This window comes from Gasterosteus aculeatus, chromosome 2, assembly GCF_964276395.1.
Source record: "Gasterosteus aculeatus chromosome 2, fGasAcu3.hap1.1, whole genome shotgun sequence".
NCBI classification, from domain to species: Eukaryota; Metazoa; Chordata; class Actinopteri; order Perciformes; family Gasterosteidae; genus Gasterosteus; species Gasterosteus aculeatus.
Genome location: NC_135689.1, coordinates 20,872,209 through 20,892,488, shown reverse-complemented (window position 1 = coordinate 20,892,488; position 20,280 = coordinate 20,872,209). Strand labels below are relative to the sequence as shown.

Sequence of the window (20,280 nt, the reverse complement as noted above, 5' to 3'; positions counted from 1 at the left end):
GAAGTTCTGCTTGGTTAATAGATAGTAAAATACATGACATTGATGTGATACTTCTGACTGCTTTCAGTTTAAAGGGGGACTTTGTGACACTTTCCCGTAAACGGGTAAAGGGTGTGTTATGTTAGGCCCTGATTTCAGAAGCCTTTGTCCTCGTCTGTGCAGGTAGAAGATCTTGGAAAAGTATTTGCTTTGTCAAAGAACTCTGAACTGTTTATTATCTTTACAAGTGCAATGCGTTTGCCTTTCCAGTTTTTGACGGTAGAGCGGTCTCTTTATTTTTACGCTGACTTGGACAGAGGAGACGGTTCTCAACCTATAGCTTGTGCAATGCCAAAGAACAATCCGCTGCACCTCTGAAGGTCCTTCAACCTTGGTCTGGGGGAATCTTTTTAGTTCTCTCCTCACCCGACGAGTCGTCTCATCCGGTCATTAATGGAAGAGCCCTTTGAAGTTTAGAGCTCTGTGTCAATGCTAGGCAACAGAGAACGGGGTTACCAGAGGTTTTTGGGAGGTGGGTTGTGTGGCGGACACAAATGAGTGCTCCGAACCAGTTAACCTGTTAAACAAACAGTTTTCTCATTGAGCCTTTCCAGGAAGCCCCATGGTCATTTCCCTCCAGCCTCGAAACCAGTTATCTGCTTGATCCCGGTCCAGACCTCCCACACATTGTTCTCTTGGAATTTGGCCTCCAGTTTCCTCCTGTAGGTGGCGTAGCACACCCTGAGCCTGTCCTTCAAGAGGCGCTGATTTCCTAAGTATACCCCTGTACCTATACCAGAAGCCTGTTTTCTTCTTGTCAAGAAGACCGTTGAGGTCACTGGTGACCGTTGGCTTGTTGTTGGTGAAGTAGTGTACAGTCTGGAATGGTATGGTGGAGTTTTCACAGATTCAAACGTATTCCGTAATGCAATCTGGCTTGCTGTGGATGTCCTCCCGATGAGGTCCACACTTCCCATCCCAGTCCGTCAACCCAAAGCAGTCCTGCACGGCGTTTTTCGCCCCTGTTCAGCTCCTCACAGTCCATGGGTGGTCGCAGGCTTTCTCAGCACCAAAGGAACATAATCAGGTGGTAACAAACGGGGAACCATTAGTGATAGTTGGTTTATTGTAAGTCAGATTCAGTTTTCATCCTCAGGGAAACTAAGACTATACTTTCAGGGATCATTTCTATAGTTTCTGACTTGAGAAATGTGTTTCCAAATGCTCTGGTCTCGCTATCCACGTTGATGAAATGTGATATTTCCCACTGGGCGTGAAGCGGGCACAGAGAAGTGATTCAGTTCACAAGCTTTCTGCCATTGATGACCGTTCTTTACTTCCTAGTGGAGTAAAGAGGTGGGGAATATGGACAGAGTGGTTAACAGACTATGTGAATAGCCATATAACTGATGAAGTTCTGCTTGGTTAATAGATAGTAAAATACATGACATTGATGTGATACTTCTGACTGCTTTCAGTTTAAAGGGGGACTTTGTGACACCTTCCCGTAAACGGGTAAAGGGTGTGTTATGTTAGGCCCTGATTTCAGAAGCCTTTGTCCTCGTCTGTGCAGGTAGAAGATCTTGGAAAGGTATTTGCTTTGTCAAAGAACTCTGAAATGTTTATTATCTTTACAAGTGCAATGCGTTTGCCTTTCCAGTTTTTGACGGTAGAGCGGTCTTTTTATTTTTACGCTGACTTGGACAGAGGAGACGGTTCTCAACCTATAGCTTGTGCAATGCCAAAGAACAATCAGCTGCACCTCTGAAGGTCCTTCAACCTTGGTCTGGGGGAATCTTTTTAGTTCTCTCCTCACCCGACGAGTCGTCTCATCCGGTCATTGATGGAAGAGCCCTTTGAAGTTTAGAGCTCTGTGTCAATGCTAGTCAACAGAGAACGGGGTTTCCAGAGGTTTTTGGGAGGTGGGTTGTGTGGCGGACACAAATGAGTGCTCCGAACCAGTTAACCTGTTAAACAAACAGTTTTCTCATTGAGCCTTTCCAGGAAGCCCCATGGTCATCTCCCTCCAGCCTCGAAACCAGTTATCTGCTTGATCCCGGTCCAGACCTCCCACACATTGTTCTCTTGGAATTTGGCCTCCAGTTTCCTCCTGTAGGTGGCGTAGGACACCCTGAGCTTGTCCTTCAAGAGGCGCTGATTTCCTAAGTATACCCCTGTGCCTATACCAGAAGCCTGTTTTATTCTTGTCAAGAAGACCTTTGATGTCACTGGTGACCGTTGGCTTGTTGTTGGTGAAGTAGTGTACAGTCTGGAATGGTATGGTGGAGTTTTCACAGATTCAAACGTATTCCGTAATGCATTCTGGCATGCTGTGGATGTCCTCCCGATGAGGTCCACACTTCCCATCCCAGTCCGTCAACCCAAAGCAGTCCTGCACGGCGTTTTTCGCCCCTGTTCAGCTCCTCACAGTCCATGGATGGTCGCAGGCTTCCTCAGCACCAAAGGAACATAATCAGGTGGTAACAAACGGGGAACCATTAGTGATAGTTGGTTTATTGTAAGTCAGATTCAGTTTTCATCCTCAGGGAAACTAAGACTATCCTTTCAGGGATCATTTCTATAGTTTCTGACTTGAGAAATGTGTTTCCAAATGCTTTAGTCTCGCTATCCACGATGATGAAATGTGATATTTCCCACTGGGCGTGAAGCGGGCACAGAGAAGTGATTCAGTTCACAAGCTTTATGCCATTGATGACCGTTCTTTACTTCCTAGTGGAGTAAAGAGGTGGGGAATATGGACAGAGTGGTTAACAGACTATGTGAATAGACATATAACTGATGAAGTTCTGCTTGGTTAATAGATAGTAAAATACATGACATTGATGTGATACTTCTGACTGCTTTTAGTTTAAAGGGGGACTTTGTGACACCTTCCCGTAAACGGGTAAAGGGTGTGTTATGTTAGGCCCTGATTTCAGAAGCCTTTGTCCTCGTCTGTGCAGGTAGAAGATCTTGGAAAAGTATTTGCTTTGTCAAAGAACTCTGAAATGTTTATTATCTTTACAAGTGCAATGCGTTTGCCTTTCCAGTTTTTGACGGTAGAGCGGTCTCTTTATTTTTACGCTGACTTGGACAGAGGAGACGGTTCTCAACCTATAGCTTGTGCAATGCCAAAGAACAATCCGCTGCACCTCTGAAGGTCCTTCAACCTTGGTCTGGGGGAATCTTTTTAGTTCTCTCCTCACCCGACGAGTCGTCTCATCCGGTCATTAATGGAAGAGCCCTTTGAAGTTTAGAGCTCTGTGTCAATGCTAGGCAACAGAGAACGGGGTTACCAGAGGTTTTTGGGAGGTGGGTTGTGTGGCGGACACAAATGAGTGCTCCGAACCAGTTAACCTGTTAAACAAACAGTTTTCTCATTGAGCCTTTCCAGGAAGCCCCATGGTCATCTCCCTCCAGCCTCGAAACCAGTTATCTGCTTGATCCCGGTCCAGACCTCCCACACATTGTTCTCTTGGAATTTGGCCTCCAGTTTCCTCCTGTAGGTGGCGTAGCACACCCTGAGCTTGTCCTTCAAGAGGCGCTGATTTCTTAAGTATACCCCTGTACCTATACCAGAAGCCTGTTTTCTTCTTGTCAAGAAGTACGTTGAGGTCACTGGTGACCGTTGGCTTGTTGTTGGTGAAGTAGTGTACAGTCTGGAATGGTATGGTGGAGTTTTCACAGATTCAAACGTATTCCGTAATGCAATCTGGCTTGCTGTGGATGTCCTCCCGATGAGGTCCACACTTCCCATCCCAGTCCGTCAACCCAAAGCAGTCCTGCACGGCGTCTTTCGCCCCTGTTCAGCTCCTCACAGTCCATGGGTGGTCGCAGGCTTCCTCAGCACCAAAGGAACATAATCAGGTGGTAACAAACGGGGAACCATTAGTGATAGTTGGTTTATTGTAAGTCAGATTCAGTTTTCATCCTCAGGGAAACTAAGACTATATTTTCAGGGATCATTTCTATAGTTTCTGACTTGAGAAATGTGTTTCCAAATGCTCTGGTCTCGCTATCCACGATGATGAAATGTGATATTTCCCACTGGGCGTGAAGCGGGCACAGAGAAGTGATTCAGTTCACAAGCTTTCTGCCATTGATGACCGTTCTTTACTTCCTAGTGGAGTAAAGAGGTGGGGAATATGGACAGAGTGGTTAACAGACTATGTGAATAGACATATAACTGATGAAGTTCTGCTTGGTTAATAGATAGTAAAATACATGACATTGATGTGATACTTCTGACTGCTTTCAGTTTAAAGGGGGACTTTGTGACACCTTCCCGTAAACGGGTAAAGGGTGTGTTATGTTAGGCCCTGATTTCAGAAGCCTTTGTCCTCGTCTGTGCAGGTAGAAGATCTTGGAAAAGTATTTGCTTTGTCAAAGAACTCTGAAATGTTTATTATCTTTACAAGTGCAATGCGTTTGCCTTTCCAGTTTTTGACGGTAGAGCGGTCTTTTTATTTTTACGCTGACTTGGACAGAGGAGACGGTTCTCAACCTATAGCTTGTGCAATGCCAAAGAACAATCAGCTGCACCTCTGAAGGTCCTTCAACCTTGGTCTGGGGGAATCTTTTTAGTTCTCTCCTCACCCGACGAGTCGTCTCATCCGGTCATTGATGGAAGAGCCCTTTGAAGTTTAGAGCTCTGTGTCAATGCTAGTCAACAGAGAACGGGGTTACCAGAGGTTTTTGGGAGGTGGGTTGTGTGGCGGACACAAATGAGTGCTCCGAACCAGTTAACCTGTTAAACAAACAGTTTTCTCATTGAGCCTTTCCAGGAAGCCCCATGGTCATCTCCCTCCAGCCTCGAAACCAGTTATCTGCTTGATCCCGGTCCAGACCTCCCACACATTGTTCTCTTGGAATTTGGCCTCCAGTTTCCTCCTGTAGGTGGCGTAGCACACCCTGAGCTTGTCCTTCAAGAGGCGCTGATTTCCTAAGTATACCCCTGTGCCTATACCAGAAGCCTGTTTTCTTCTTGTCAAGAAGACCTTTGATGTCACTGGTGACAGTTGGCTTGTTGTTGGTGAAGTAGTGTACAGTCTGGAATGGTATGGTGGAGTTTTCACAGAGTCAAACGTATTCCGTAATGCATTCTGGCATGCTGTGGATGTCCTCCCGATGAGGTCCACACTTCCCATCCCAGTCCGTCAACCCAAAGCAGTCCTGCACGGCGTCTTTCCTCCCTGTTCAGCTCCTCACAGTCCATGGGTGGTCGCAGGCTTTCTCAGCACCAAAGGAACATAATCAGGTGGTAACAAACGGGGAACCATTAGTGATAGTTGGTTTATTGTAAGTCAGATTCAGTTTTCATCCTCAGGGAAACTAAGACTATACTTTCAAGGATCATTTCTATAGTTTCTGAGTTGAGAAATGTGTTTCCAAATGCTCTGGTCTCGCTATCCACGATGATGAAATGTGATATTTCCCACTGGGCGTGAAGCGGGCACAGAGAAGTGATTCAGTTCACAAGCTTTCTGCCATTGATGACCGTTCTTTACTTCCTAGTGGAGTAAAGAGGTGGGGAATATGGACAGAGTGGTTAACAGACTATGTGAATAGACATATAACTGATGAAGTTCTGCTTGGTTAATAGATAGTAAAATACATGACATTGATGTGATACTTCTGACTGCTTTCAGTTTAAAGGGGGACTTTGTGACACCTTCCCGTAAACGGGTAAAGGGTGTGTTATGTTAGGCCCTGATTTCAGAAGCCTTTGTCCTCGTCTGTGCAGGTAGAAGATCTTGGAAAAGTATTTGCTTTGTCAAAGAACTCTGAAATGTTTATTATCTTTACAAGTGCATTGCGTTTGCCTTTCCAGTTTTTGACGGTAGAGCGGTCTTTTTATTTTTACGCTGACTTGGACAGAGGAGACGGTTCTCAACCTATAGCTTGTGCAATGCCAAAGAACAATCAGCTGCACCTCTGAAGGTCCTTCAACCTTGGTCTGGGGGAATCTTTTTAGTTCTCTCCTCACCCGACGAGTCGTCTCATCCGGTCATTGATGGAAGAGCCCTTTGAAGTTTAGAGCTCTGTGTCAATGCTAGTCAACAGAGAACGGGGTTACCAGAGGTTTTTGGGAGGTGGGTTGTGTTAAGGTTTCGGAAGCTCTCGAGGGAGGACTCAATCCTCTGTTCTCGTCCCGGCCGGAAACGAGGACACGAATGAGTCAATTCGTTTAAATTCAAAAATCAAAAGTTATTTAATAACTGAACAACGTAATAGGGATTACAATTACAAAGTGAAATACTAAGCGAACAGTGGAATATTTCGCGAAATAGAGAATCCTCTGAGCAAGTCTGAAGTGACTTATCAACGCGGCTGCAGGAGAAGTTCTAACAGTCTTTTCCCCGCCATGGTCCTTTGAAACCTCTTGAGGTGTGTCTTCTTTGGTGCATTTGAATGTCATTGGCCTCTTCTCCAAAGGGTCACCTCCTCCATTGTCCCCTTCACGTCGAGGTGTGAAGCTGCAGCTGTAACCTGAAACCTCTCTGTCCTATTCGTCCCTCACATTCCAATGCACTCAATGTAGATACAGTTGGCTTCATGCCTCAATGAGTGAATTTAACGAAGCATACATCGTTTAAGTCTTCATCTTATAACTAGTACACTTTAATTACAACAACCCATCATTAATGATCACCGCTCATCACACTTCATCATAAGATCTAAAACAGTTCGTGTGGTTCAATTTTCAAGACATTTGCCTCAGTCGGCTGCCTTACATTAAGTTGTTCATTTTATTACCTGACAGGAGAAAAAACTCCCAAAAAACCCTTTTTGGGGATAAAATTGGGAGAAATCCATAAAGAACGGCAATTGGCATCCGTCCCCAGGTTTTAACATCACATTGTGACAGAATGTTAATGTGTACAGTGTTTATATGATTTAAATGACTATGAATTGTGTTTGATTGAAATTGCATTCACTTAATCTAACATGTTAATGTAATAACTAATATCTAACATCACACAAACTATAATTCTAACACTAAACATCATTACACGCACTACAATTTCCTGACTAGGGGTGCACTTCTGGCTTAAATCCCTAACAATTCCCTCCTTGCTCACAGTTCACTGTGAGCATCTCCCAAAGACAGAAAAATTTTCATACAGTCACATTCGTCAACAGTGATTGTCCCTCATCATCTACTCGCTACCGATTTCCCTGTATACTAGTCTCACTAAACACAATATCGATCAATCCCTGCAGGAATCCAAGGATGCAGGAGATGCAGCTTCATCCGTAGTGGACTAGATCATGACTGTAACACAAGAAGGGTTAACGCAGACAGGAATGCACTTTTCCGTTGTGCAATAATACTGACAAACCCGTTGGTGAGAGGATTGTCGTCGCCTTAGTTGTCTGTCAGCTGCTGGTTCAAGCTGTCAGTGGGGCTTGTGCTCTGGTCACCAAGCCACCAGGAGCTGTGTTATTGGGAATGAAAGTACAACAGGCAGATCCAAACATTCTACAGACTCCTCCCTTCTCTGCCGAGATCATGTCCAGTGCCATTCTATATTGCCATGCCATCAAACTAGTCTTATCCAACTGCTCGTGGAGCCCTGTTATGGCATCCCGGGTGAAATTTATGAATCGCTGCTGGTTGTAGTATATGTAATTAATCCAGTCTACATTTTTATTGATTGTCACCCACCAGAAGAAAAAGGATTCTATGCCGCTCGCAATTTGATTCCTGGCTTTAAACTCATCAGGCACCCCTCTGGGCACCCCAATGGCATCTAAGTACACATGACTATCAAATGAGCCCGCAGGACTAGTGGATCTCTTCGCTCTCCTGGCGACGTGAGGATGTGGTGAAATCAAGTCTTGAAATGTGGTCTCCTTTACTGGAAAGACATAGAATGGCATGATAAGCTGCACTAATGCACAAGTACCCGTCCAATTAGCTGGCAGCGTTGGATAAATAACCTTAGTTCCACACCACCACCAGAGGTCGGCTCTGGAAATCGTCTGATTCAACACACTTGAATATCGAGTGACATTAGCAAACTGAACTGTGGTACAGTTTACTCCTACAATGTCACCTACTTTTATCCCTCCCGTAATCTCTGATACTATGCAATCAAATGTACCATCTGGAACCATAAATTGAGGTGGCGTGCTCAAGGTAGCTGGCGGATAATCCCATTGGAACTCTAGGCAAGTATGGTGGACAGGCTGAGTCTGCAGGACAAAGAGCTCCAGTATACATTTGATATAGGACTTATTGGTCTGAATCTGGAACGTACAGGAGTGGGCATAGGCCTAGGTTGAGAACACACTATACAATCTGTACTGTGCACGTTTGTGGCAGTATACTGTACCCATTGGAGCCATAGATTAGACTCCGAGAATCCAGTTTCCCGTTTTACCACACCCTCCCAAGAAGTGTCAGCTTCAGCTCCAACCTGATCAGCAGTGGATTCCAAACCTGACTCCTGGTCCACATCGGTTGGTGGTGGAACACAAGTATTGGTCCGACCTCCAAAACCTGAGGTCTTGGACTCCGCAGGCTGCAATATCACAATAATCAAATTGAACAGATACAGTTATATTTTCCTTGAATGTCTACGTGAGAGCAATTGCTGCTTGGATGTTAGGTGGTAAGGAAACATCTTGTCGACTGGGATGGGATAGATCACTTACAGACGTCATGTCATCGTCACCTGTGTGAACAGCTGCACTTCCCCGAGCTGAACTTGAACTCCCTACTACCAACTGATACTTACGCTGTGGGCGAGACATTTTCTGCTGCTTTGTTCCCTCCTGTGTCTTTTGGCTCTGATTTAACTTGCCTGGTATTTAATTGGGTCTCCGCAAGGGTCTGGCTTGGTGCCTTAGCAGGTGCACAATGTGTGAGATGATGCCAAGTGGCTCCCGCTTTACCTTTCACCTTCACCGAGTGTGACGTTGCCAATACTACCTCCCAAGGATCGGTCCACCTTGGATCACTCCACTTGCGTTTATGGGCCTTAATCCACACCCAGCTGTGATCTGATTCTGGAATTCAACATCATCTGGCACCCTCCTTGGCACCTTCTTAGCATCCTTTTCGCTTATTTATGTGACCTTCAGACTAATGTAGATCTGTCTTTCTTCTTAAGGCTTTCTCTGGTGGTGTTTATTCCTGGTGATGTGATCTTAACTACCAGTAACTGTGTCTACTGTTAACCGCATCAGTGTCATTGGTAAACCGTGAGTTTCCCCTGAGGAATCAGTGTAGTTCGTAACACATAATTCCTTATTCAATCTTTCTCCCACATGGCTGCTGTTGGACAACCTCCTGCAGATGTCCCCCTGGATCTCTTAGTGAATCTGGTCTCCGTCGCTTAAAGTTCAACACGTATATTATATAGGGACAAGGTATCTGAAACTAAAGGAAAAAACACTATAGGACATATATTCACCCCCCCCCAGGGGCAGCTCTGGATGTGTCTTTCAAGTGATGCTCCCATCCCTGTTTGTTTCTGGAGGGATAACATCATCAAACAAAATAGCCGCTCTATATGTGGCGGTGCCACAGTGATGCTTCAAGTTGAAAACACATGTTGAGGAGGAGAACATAACCAGTGGGTCTATTGTTGAGACCCTGCCCTTCATAGTTTACTCTCCCTCCATAAATGGACACCATCTCTCCACTTGTTGTCGTGTGGATCCACCTGCATTGAATAATGATCTCAGCTCTGTTTGGAGTGAAATAGAAACAACACATACAAGAACTTCCAGCCTCCTAAAAACAATTCTTATTTTCAATTCTTACTATGATATATGCCTTTTAACCGAGACAATGCTGTAGTTATCTGAATAGGCACAATTCTATGAAATGGTGGACTTCTCTCTCCTCCTTCTGTCCAAATGTTCCCCGTGAATGCGTCTAATGCTGCTTAGTTTTATCTTGGTGATGATTGGTCATTGCAACCGAATAGACGCTCTGAACTCAAAATCCTCAAATTCTGTTGCTGTAATATCGTTGGCGTATGTTTGTTTGAACATTCTTATCATATGTGTTTATCAAGTGTCCCAGCCGTTCCCGTTCCTTCTCTAATCTGGAAATTGTGTGTCACATTAGCTCAGTGTTTGTGGATTCCTTCGTTGTATGTGTGCCTATACTTCTCCTCCTTGATGTTCCTCTGTTGGAACATCTGTTGTTGTCAGCGGTTTGGTCAGATGACACGTAGCTGTCATCCTAGACGTGTGATTAAGCTTCACGCTCCCTCCTTGGACCTCGGATCACCTCAGTTCCTGTGAGCAGACTGCTCTGCTAACCGGAGGTCCCATTAGGACAAGATTCCCCAATCGGACATTCGTTCCAGGAAGAAAAGTTCAGGTTGGATCTTCCTGCGTTGGCCATCGTCTGCTGTTATCCGTAAAATGCCACTTGAGTAGCTAAACTCTAACATCTAGTGTTTTCCTAAAAACATTCCAATCAATTTGTGAGTTGTTTCATTGATAGAACGACTGTATGTTCTTCTTAACACCTTAAATCTATGTCATCTACACATCTCTGTTGGTTGGAATCTTATGATTGTGTTTTACACTGCATGCAATAATGTTCCCAAATCGGCAGATACTCTAGTTGTATTCTGTTCTCCCCCAGTCCCTCATGTTGAGGTAGGTGTAAAAGCATCTCTTCACATAGCCTTTGGTGATGCTAATCACCCCCGGCCACCTCCTGGCTTATCCAACAACGTCGTAAAACCCCCTCAACGCCGTTTCTACTGGGTGTCGTTGCCGATCTGGACCGTCTCGCATTGGAGTCGCCTGTTCCTACTGAAAAGCAAAACAGAGTTATCAATTGCCATGCACATGTATTCGAGGAAAAATGTGTCAGTAAATTTGTCATAGTGAAATAATTCCCCCCATACCAACCGTGTGTGATTCTTAAACCTGTTGGGTGACTCTGAGATGAAATACAACCTGTGGATGGATTTTATGGCTCCGACACTTCCCCAGGATTCCTCCTCTTATCAGTCGTTGGTTTAGGGAGGTCTGCTCACTCCCTCCTCGACCATGAGTCGCCATCCCCTTTCAACCTCTGCATCCCCTTTGAAATCTATCCTCGTCCCTAATTCACTCCCATCTCAGCATCTGCCTATTGTTTCTCCTACTGGGAGCTAAACTCCCAACAAAGTCATCATTTGTCCTGACTCCTGATGTTCACCTGATGGTGGAAGGAGTTCCCTAATGAACAAAATAAACACACATACCTACCTACTACTACAACTGAAGAATTAGCACCTGGATGACACTCACAAATGTTGCTTTCTTAGAAGGAGAAATCTCTTCTTTGTTCTTGCTGTTCTGGTTCTGTTCCCTCTTGTTCAAATTCACTTCCTGCATGTCACTTTGGATTAGAGCCTCAGCTGAATGAAGAATGTGATGCGTTGACGTAAAGAATGCCTCTGCATATCTTTATCTGCTCCTAGAGTATTTACACATTGTTTTGGAAAATTGCCTTTCTCAAACGGCCTTGTTTCCAATCGATTTGAGGAGCCATTCATTTATAGAAATTTAAATCTCCGACATAACTGATTATTGACCCCCATAGTCAACTCGGAAAAATTAACACCAATATTGCCTTCGCGTCCCCATTCAATGATCCCTTTGAGTTTTTGCTTGTAGGTCTCACCCTCACAGTGTATGACTGTTCCATGTCTTCATGAACTAATTGACCAACCAAGTTCTCTTTGTTCAGTCTAACCTCAAAGCAATCTGCTCATACCAAGTTTACACAAAAATGTTACCTCTCATTCTCACCCTCACAGTCAAATTTCTCCTTTTACCTTCAGCCTGTTTGCTCTGTCATGATGTGTCATCACCTTTGAAAACCTATGCATTACTGCATAACTCTTCTACCTGTTTTTCCCATTTTTACACTTCCATTTACCCTTGGTCATACTATCAAACACCTGCGTGTGTCTCTCATAACATTTCAACCTACTTTTCTTTTCTCTGCTTACTTCCCCATTAAAATAAACCATTCGATGCCCTCACTGAAGACCTCCATCATTACAGTCAATTTGCTGACCTTTGCGACCACTTTCACAAGTGGTCGAGCATTTGCAGTATCAGTCTCTAAAACTTCAATCAATGTATCAGAATGTGAACCTCAAACCCCGGTGATATCAACAAAAGGTTCTCCAAACTCTTCAGGGTCATAAAACAACAATGAAGATTGTGAGTCCCTTGATCCCAAATAGTACCAGGAGATAATAAATCAACTTAGCATCAGACCCATCTGTTCCAGACCCCCCTCCAGTGTTAATCTCCACTTTTATTGCTCTTCAGCCCAAAAGCAAAGCAGAGGGTGGGAGACGTGTCTGTTACCTGCAAACACAAACTCAGCTCATGCTTAGTTTGATCCAATCCATTCATTCATTAATGATAGATCACCAACCTCTCATGGTTAGCGTATCCAAATGTAAGGGTGTACTACTTCTTGAACATTACAGGAACATTACAGGATGACCGTCTGTAACAAATTTCCATATTTCGTGTACTGGTGCTATAAATGTTCCTTTGATCAGACATTTGCTTCCATCATCAAGATACTGTATCAAGTGTATCGTGCACTATACACTCAATAGCAGCACTCAACAATTTACCGCCCATCTCTGAATTCAGGAGAAAACTCGAAAAACTACAAACATTATTCCAAAAAATCGACAATATATACAACAACTCTCCTAATTCCTTATCACCTTCATTCCTCATTTAAATCTTACACAACCTTATCTCTTAATTTCAATGACTGATTTCCTTTTTTTAATCAATCTTCCCTACGGGTTTAAGTCTAGTTTCAGCTGACACTCTCAGCAGTGTATAATCTCTAGTCTCCTCTTCCTGGAATGTGAGTCGTAAACCGTGGAGGCCGAGGGTGCTTATCTGAGCTGTTGGGACGCAGCGGGGGTCGGTGTGTCACCAGTTAGTTGTTTAGGGCCTCGTCAGAACTCTGTCTCCATCAAAGCAAGTGGCATCTGTTGCTGTGGTCACCACATATGGGGAGGTGGAGGCTGGGGTGTGCCCAACCTCTGGTTCTGCCTGGGCTGCATTTGACGGGAAGACCGTGGAGGAGCTGCACTGAACTGCATGTTCGTTGGACATATTCTTGACCAATGACCCGTCTGTCCGCATAAGTAGCATTCATCTCCTCTTCCCCTATTATTTCCACGTCCTCTGCCTCTGCGCTGAGGTGGTGGTTGCTGGTCAACCATTGAACGGTCTCTGACTGCTGGGGCTGGATATTGGGCCTCTGGAGGAACGGGGTATTGAGGTTGTTCATCTCTCACCGACAGTTGTTTCCTGACTCTCTGTTTTTTCGTTGCTTCTGCATCTGCTGCTGCCAGTTGGATCTTCAGGAGTTGATGCGTCATCGTCCCCAGTTCTTCTTGCCTCCTTGTCTCCGCAGCTCTCTGTATTTTGTAGAAGTGGGTTAGATGGTCTCTCCATGTGCTTTCATCCATGTCGTCCAGTCCCACTACTCCCTCCAACGCTGTTTGAACAGCCTGGGGCAAGCCTTGCTGCACAGTGTGTCGCCAGGTTACTGCAGTAGATTTGTTATTGTTGTGTCTTTCTCCTGTGGACAAATGCCATTCTGTTTCTGCTCTCCTCAGATATTGAGACATGTCTTCACCTTGTTTCATACTCAGACCCATCAGGATGGACATACTTGGCTTTGTAGGCCAGATGTTTCGCATTGTGGCCCAAAATACTCCTCTGACCTTATCAAATGGAGCCTCATCCTCTTGGTTGGTGGTTCCCGCTCTTGCTTCTTAGGCTCTTAGGTTGACTGTTCCCTCTAGACGGGCTATTAAGGCCCTCATATCTCCAAGTGCCAACTTATCTTCTATTGTGTATTTTTCAAAGAGCAGGATCCATGGGTTAGCTCCTTCTCCCAATGGCGGCAGTCCCTTCTCCAGCGCTTCCAGGTCCCGATGACTCCAGGGCACAAACTCGCTCTGACCGTTGGCTTTTCTCAGCAGTGGGCACTGTGGGACAGGGGAGGCTGCAGGTGGCTCATTTCTTACCGGGAGAATGTAGTCTGCATAGCGGTTTGGAGCCTTCTTCACCAGGATACAATGTCTATTGTGATGACATCCTCCATCAGCAACCTCTTCTTCTTTGTCGTTGTTTGGATGGGTCCTCTGCACGTGTATTTTGATAGACAGGAGTCCTGAAGTAATATACAGCTCCTCTGCGGCCTGCTGGTATTCACTTGGTGTTTTACGGCCATGTTCACAGCTACCTGCTTCCTCCTCTCTGGCCCTGACAAGCAGTTCCTGAGTCGTAAGCGCAGCCATCATGCAACCTGGAATACTCTAAACAACCGCTAAGCTGTCCCTTCTGTCCCAGGTGTTACTCTGTCACTAACAGCAGGAAAAACCAAACCAAGTCACCTCCAACAGCTGTCCGAGGAAATGTCAAATCGAACCATCGACTAGAATCGACACAGTAAAACAAATAACCAAATCTAAAAAGTAAGGAGGGCAATTTACAACATCAAATCAGTCCAATAACTGCCGTGTAATTTACTAAAGTATCTTGTTAGACCACTAGGTTAAATCAACTTATCAGTACCTCTAACCTCAAAATCGAATCAGTCACGGAACTGTAAAAATTAGTATAATCAATGATCAATGCCAAAGACTATGATTACAATTGTACAGAGGAAAAAGAGAAAGAATTAACTATATCTCAAATCAAAACTCAATCTTCATTCAAAATTCAAAAGTCTAAAAAGTAAACTTCAATAAAGTTAATCTTGATGTCTAAAAATGAATTACTCCAAATTATTAATCAAGGTTACAAAATTATTCAAAGTTATGATGATACAGTCAAACTGCCGGCAATATTAATCAGGAAGTATAGCAGAAGCACTCCCCCACAAATGTCGCCAGAGATTATACCACAATATAAACAATGATCCACCCCCAACCCAGAGACAATGCAATGACAGTCAATCTGGTTTCAGCTAAACATTGGAGATCGAAATCAAACAATTCATAACAGCTTCTCAAAAGCACCACATCAAAATTAAATCAACCTCCAATTCCAATCCAAAATCGATGCAGAACTATAGTACAAACCAAATTCAACGTGACATTACAGCACTTTAATGTTTCAAACAAACGTCAACACCAATCCAGATATCCGTCAAGTTGTCTTATCAATCTTTACACTATCCTATTAAGCAAAGGCAAATGTGCATCAAAGTCACCGTCCGAACACGGCGCAAGTGAGGAAATTGAACTCCCCCTCTTGTAATTCCCTCTTACGCCCACCAGATGGCACACTCAGGGGCTTCCCCTCACGATGTGCACTTATTCCAACCACATGAAGCGCTGTTCAGCCGATAGCTGAAGATCGAACACAGAACTACCAAAGAGGAAGTGCCTCGACACTTCCGGTCATGGATCGTAAGACGCCGTGTGCCGGCGTAGCGAAGAACAATGGGCTCAAGCTAACTGCTAACCCACAACGTGGTCAAGCTATCAGCACCCCGCTAGCCCCGCTATTTCCCCAGTGGAATCACCAATGAGACCCCGTTAGCCGCTAGCACGGCAGCCCACGTGGTCCGGGTTGGACTACTCACCAACACCTTAATATGCTACGGTTTTACAACCCGACGCCGGAGATGATCAGTCTCCAGTTCGGATTCTATACATATATATACACTGTTAAACAATCACATACGCGTATTAAAAACATAATTTGGAACATCCATACATCAATCAAGCACATGCACCCCGCAACTCCAACACTCACGCACCACGTACTAACACTCACTCACACTCACACCACATGCAGATGTATATACACTATCATTTACACTAAAGCGCATATCCGCCACCCACCCCCTTCTAGACAACCTATATACCTAATTCATAGGATTTCTAGAGGGTGGAAAATGATAAGCAGATCTTACCAGTCGATGCTGGATTTCTCCTTTACTATAACCTCCACCAGTCGCCGCTGGATTATAACTTTAAGCAGGACTCCTGGCCTCTAAATTCAAGGCAGGACTCCGGGCCTTCAACCCTTTCTTATCATCAGGACTCCAGGCCTCTAAAGCTTCAAGCTTCCTTAATCTTATCCGTAAGCCAATTCCGTAGAGCAAGCTCCCCCCCCCCAATCTATTAAATCCTGCAATACCTAATTGTGAAGGACTTTATGCACAGAGAGGGGAAATGAAGAGAAGAGTCTTCTCTAAAGACGCCGTAATTATTGTGGGAAACCTAGTGGACAACATGCGCATCGTCACACCTCATGCGAACCCCCTAACCAATCCCATACGGGTCTACTTCTATGATTTTATCCTGCTGGTCTTTATGTCTCAGCAGACCAGTTCGCCGCCTGGATTTTTCTAACGCTCTAAGTGTGTACCTGAACGCACCAAACGCGCGTGTTTGGAATTTCTAAAAGCCGGCTCCCATTCGCATTCACTTTGCAAAAGTATGTCCCCACTGTTATTCAATATCAGCTTATTATATTCACCCAAGTCATCAATGCACTAGCCTTTAGCCTTTAGCATCTAAGGCCTTGCCTCATGGCCGACTGCCAGCACCACTCTAAATTTTCCTAAACCTACCTATCACAGAATTCATGAAAAAGTTTGTTTTACCTTGTTTGTACCCGTGGTACTTGCAGTCAAACCTCTCAGCAACGCCTTCCCCCAACGAGAGCCCCACGTTGGGCGCCAACTGTTAAGGTTTCGGAAGCTCTCGAGGGAGGACTCAATCCTCTGTTCTCGTCCCGGCCGGAAACGAGGACACGAATGAGTCAATTCGTTTAAATTCAAAAATCAAAAGTTATTTAATAACTGAACAACGTAATAGGGATTACAATTACAAAGTGAAATACTAAGCGAACAGTGGAATATTTCGCGAAATAGAGAATCCTCTGAGCAAGTCTGAAGTGACTTATCAACGCGGCTGCAGGAGAAGTTCTAACAGTCTTTTCCCCGCCATGGTCCTTTGAAACCTCTTGAGGTGTGTCTTCTTTGGTGCATTTGAATGTCATTGGCCTCTTCTCCAAAGGGTCACCTCCTCCATTGTCCCCTTCACGTCGAGGTGTGAAGCTGCAGCTGTAACCTGAAACCTCTCTGTCCTATTCGTCCCTCACATTCCAATGCACTCAATGTAGATACAGTTGGCTTCATGCCTCAATGAGTGAATTTAACGAAGCATACATCGTTTAAGTCTTCATCTTATAACTAGTACACTTTAATTACAACAACCCATCATTAATGATCACCGCTCATCACACTTCATCATAAGATCTAAAACAGTTCGTGTGGTTCAATTTTCAAGACATTTGCCTCAGTCGGCTGCCTTACATTAAGTTGTTCATTTTATTACCTGACAGGAGAAAAAACTCCCAAAAAACCCTTTTTGGGGATAAAATTGGGAGAAATCCATAAAGAACGGCAATTGGCATCCGTCCCCAGGTTTTAACATCACATTGTGACAGAATGTTAATGTGTACAGTGTTTATATGATTTAAATGACTATGAATTGTGTTTGATTGAAATTGCATTCACTTAATCTAACATGTTAATGTAATAACTAATATCTAACATCACACAAACTATAATTCTAACACTAAACATCATTACACGCACTACAATTTCCTGACTAGGGGTGCACTTCTGGCTTAAATCCCTAACAGTTGTGTGGCGGACACAAATGAGTGCTCCGAACCAGTTAACCTGTTAAACAAACAGTTTTCTCATTGAGCCTTTCCAGGAAGCCCCATGGTCATCTCCCTCCAGCCTCGAAACCAGTTATCTGCTTGATCCCGGTCCAGACCTCCCACACATTGTTCTCTTGGAATTTGGCCTCCAGTTTCCTCCTGTAGGTGGCGTAGCACACCCTGAGCTTGTCCTTCAAGAGGCGCTGATTTCCTAAGTATACCCCTGTGCCTATACCAGAAGCCTGTTTTCTTCTTGTCAAGAAGACCGTTGAGGTCACTGGTGACCGTTGGCTTGTTGTTGGTGAAGTAGTGTACAGTCTGGAATGGTATGGTGGAGTTTTCACAGATTCAAACGTATTCCGTAATGCAATCTGGCTTGCTGTGGATGTCCTCCCGATGAGGTCCACACTTCCCATCCCAGTCCGTCAACCCAAAGCAGTCCTGCACGGCGTCTTTCGCCCCTGTTCAGCTCCTCACAGTCCATGGGTGGTCGCAGGCTTCCTCAGCACCAAAGGAACATAATCAGGTGGTAACAAACGGGGAACCATTAGTGATAGTTGGTTTATTGTAAGTCAGATTCAGTTTTCATTCTCAGGGAAACTAAGACTATACTTTCAGGGATCATTTCTATAGTTTCTGACTTGAGAAATGTGTTTCCAAATGCTCTGGTCTCGCTATCCACGATGATGAAATGTGATATTTCCCACTGGGCGTGAAGCGGGCACAGAGAAGTGATTCAGTTCACAAGCTTTCTGCCATTGATGACCGTTCTTTACTTCCTAGTGGAGTAAAGAGGTGGGGAATATGGACAGAGTGGTTAACAGACTATGTGAATAGACATATAACTGATGAAGTTCTGCTCGGTTAATAGATAGTAAAATACATGACATTGATGTGATACTTCTGACTGCTTTCAGTTTAAAGGGGGACTTTGTGACACCTTCCCGTAAACGGGTAAAGGGTGTGTTATGTTAGGCCCTGATTTCAGAAGCCTTTGTCCTCGTCTGTGCAGGTAGAAGATCTTGGAAAAGTATTTGCTTTGTCAAAGAACTCTGAAATGTTTATTATCTTTACAAGTGCAATGCGTTTGCCTTTCCAGTTTTTGACGGTAGAGCGGTCTTTTTATTTTTACGCTGACTTGGACAGAGGAGACGGTTCTCAAACTATAGCTTGTGCAATGCCAAAGAACAATCAGCTGCACCTCTGAAGGTCCTTCAACCTTGGTCTGGGGGAATCTTTTTAGTTCTCTCCTCACCCGACGAGTCGTCTCATCCGGTCATTGATGGAAGAGCCCTTTGAAGTTTAGAGCTCTGTGTCAATGCTAGTCAACAGAGAAGGGGGTTACCAGAGGTTTTTGGGAGGTGGGTTGTGTGGCGGACACAAATGAGTGCTCCGAACCAGTTAACCTGTTAAACAAACAGTTTTCTCATTGAGCCTTTCCAGGAAGCCCCATGGTCATCTCCCTCCAGCCTCGAAACCAGTTATCTGCTTGATCCCGGTCCAGACCTCCCACACATTGTTCTCTTGGAATTTGGCCTCCAGTTTCCTCCTGTAGGTGGCGTAGCACACCCTGAGCTTGTCCTTCAAGAGGCGCTGATTTCCTAAGTATACCCCTGTGCCTATACCAGAAGCCTGTTTTCTTCTTGTCAAGAAGACCGTTGAGGTCACTGGTGACCGTTGGCTTGTTGTTGGTGAAGTAGTGTACAGTCTGGAATGGTATGGTGGAGTTTTCACAGATTCAAACGTATTCCGTAATGCAATCTGGCTTGCTGTGGATGTCCTCCCGATGAGGTCCACACTTCCCATCCCAGTCCGTCAACCCAAAGCAGTCCTGCACGGCGTCTTTCGCCCCTGTTCAGCTCCTCACAGTCCATGGGTGGTCGCAGGCTTCCTCAGCACCAAAGGAACATAATCAGGTGGTAACAAACGGGGAACCATTAGTGATAGTTGGTTTATTGTAAGTCAGATTCAGTTTTCATCCTCAGGGAAACTAAGACTATACTTTCAGGGATCATTTCTATAGTTTCTGACTTGAGAAATGTGTTTCCAAATGCTCTGGTCTCGCTATCCACGATGATGAAATGTGATATTTCCCACTGGGCGTGAAGCGGGCACAGAGAAGTGATTCAGTTCACAAGCTTTCTGCCATTGATGACCGTTCTTTACTTCCTAGTGGAGTAAAGAGGTGGGGAATATGGACAGAGTGGTTAACAGACTATGTGAATAGACATATAACTGATGAAGTTCTGCTTGGTTAATAGATAGTAAAATACATGACATTGATGTGATACTTCTGACTGCTTTCAGTTTAAAGGGGGACTTTGTGACACCTTCCCGTAAACGGGTAAAGGGTGTGTTATGTTAGGCCCTGATTTCAGAAGCCTTTGTCCTCGTCTGTGCAGGTAGAAGATCTTGGAAAAGTATTTGCTTTGTCAAAGAACTCTGAAATGTTTATTATCTTTACAAGTGCAATGCGTTTGCCTTCCCAGTTTTTGACGGTAGAGCGGTCTTTTTATTTTTACGCTGACTTGGACAGAGGAGACGGTTCTCAAACTATAGCTTGTGCAATGCCAAAGAACAATCAGCTGCACCTCT

At 44.6% G+C, this 20,280-nt stretch overlaps 1 long non-coding RNA gene and 6 other non-coding genes across 7 annotated transcripts; 6 read left to right on the top strand and 1 right to left on the bottom strand.

Annotated features, from left to right (window-relative positions):
- Positions 1–1,142: 1,142 nt before the first annotated feature.
- On the top strand, positions 1,143–1,358 carry LOC144400510 (small nucleolar RNA U3). The gene has a single exon (XR_013462444.1). It is a non-coding gene; the product is annotated as a small nucleolar RNA U3 (small nucleolar RNA).
- A 1,174-nt stretch (positions 1,359–2,532) lies between these two features.
- Positions 2,533–2,748, top strand: LOC144400525 (small nucleolar RNA U3). Its single transcript, XR_013462460.1, has one exon. It is a non-coding gene; the product is annotated as a small nucleolar RNA U3 (small nucleolar RNA).
- Positions 2,749–3,922: 1,174 nt separating this feature from the next.
- Positions 3,923–4,138, top strand: LOC144400518 (small nucleolar RNA U3). Its single transcript, XR_013462453.1, has one exon. It is a non-coding gene; the product is annotated as a small nucleolar RNA U3 (small nucleolar RNA).
- A 1,174-nt stretch (positions 4,139–5,312) lies between these two features.
- LOC144400527 (small nucleolar RNA U3) lies at positions 5,313–5,528 on the top strand. Its single transcript, XR_013462462.1, has one exon. It is a non-coding gene; the product is annotated as a small nucleolar RNA U3 (small nucleolar RNA).
- A 643-nt stretch (positions 5,529–6,171) lies between these two features.
- LOC144389362 (uncharacterized) lies at positions 6,172–17,626 on the bottom strand. Its single transcript, XR_013453355.1, has 2 exons — positions 11,248–17,626; positions 6,172–11,175 (listed from the first exon to the last, which is right to left on the bottom strand). It is a non-coding gene; the product is annotated as an uncharacterized LOC144389362 (long non-coding RNA).
- A 661-nt stretch (positions 17,627–18,287) lies between these two features.
- On the top strand, positions 18,288–18,503 carry LOC144400493 (small nucleolar RNA U3). Its single transcript, XR_013462427.1, has one exon. It is a non-coding gene; the product is annotated as a small nucleolar RNA U3 (small nucleolar RNA).
- Positions 18,504–19,677: 1,174 nt separating this feature from the next.
- On the top strand, positions 19,678–19,893 carry LOC144400492 (small nucleolar RNA U3). The gene has a single exon (XR_013462426.1). It is a non-coding gene; the product is annotated as a small nucleolar RNA U3 (small nucleolar RNA).
- Positions 19,894–20,280: the final 387 nt, after the last annotated feature.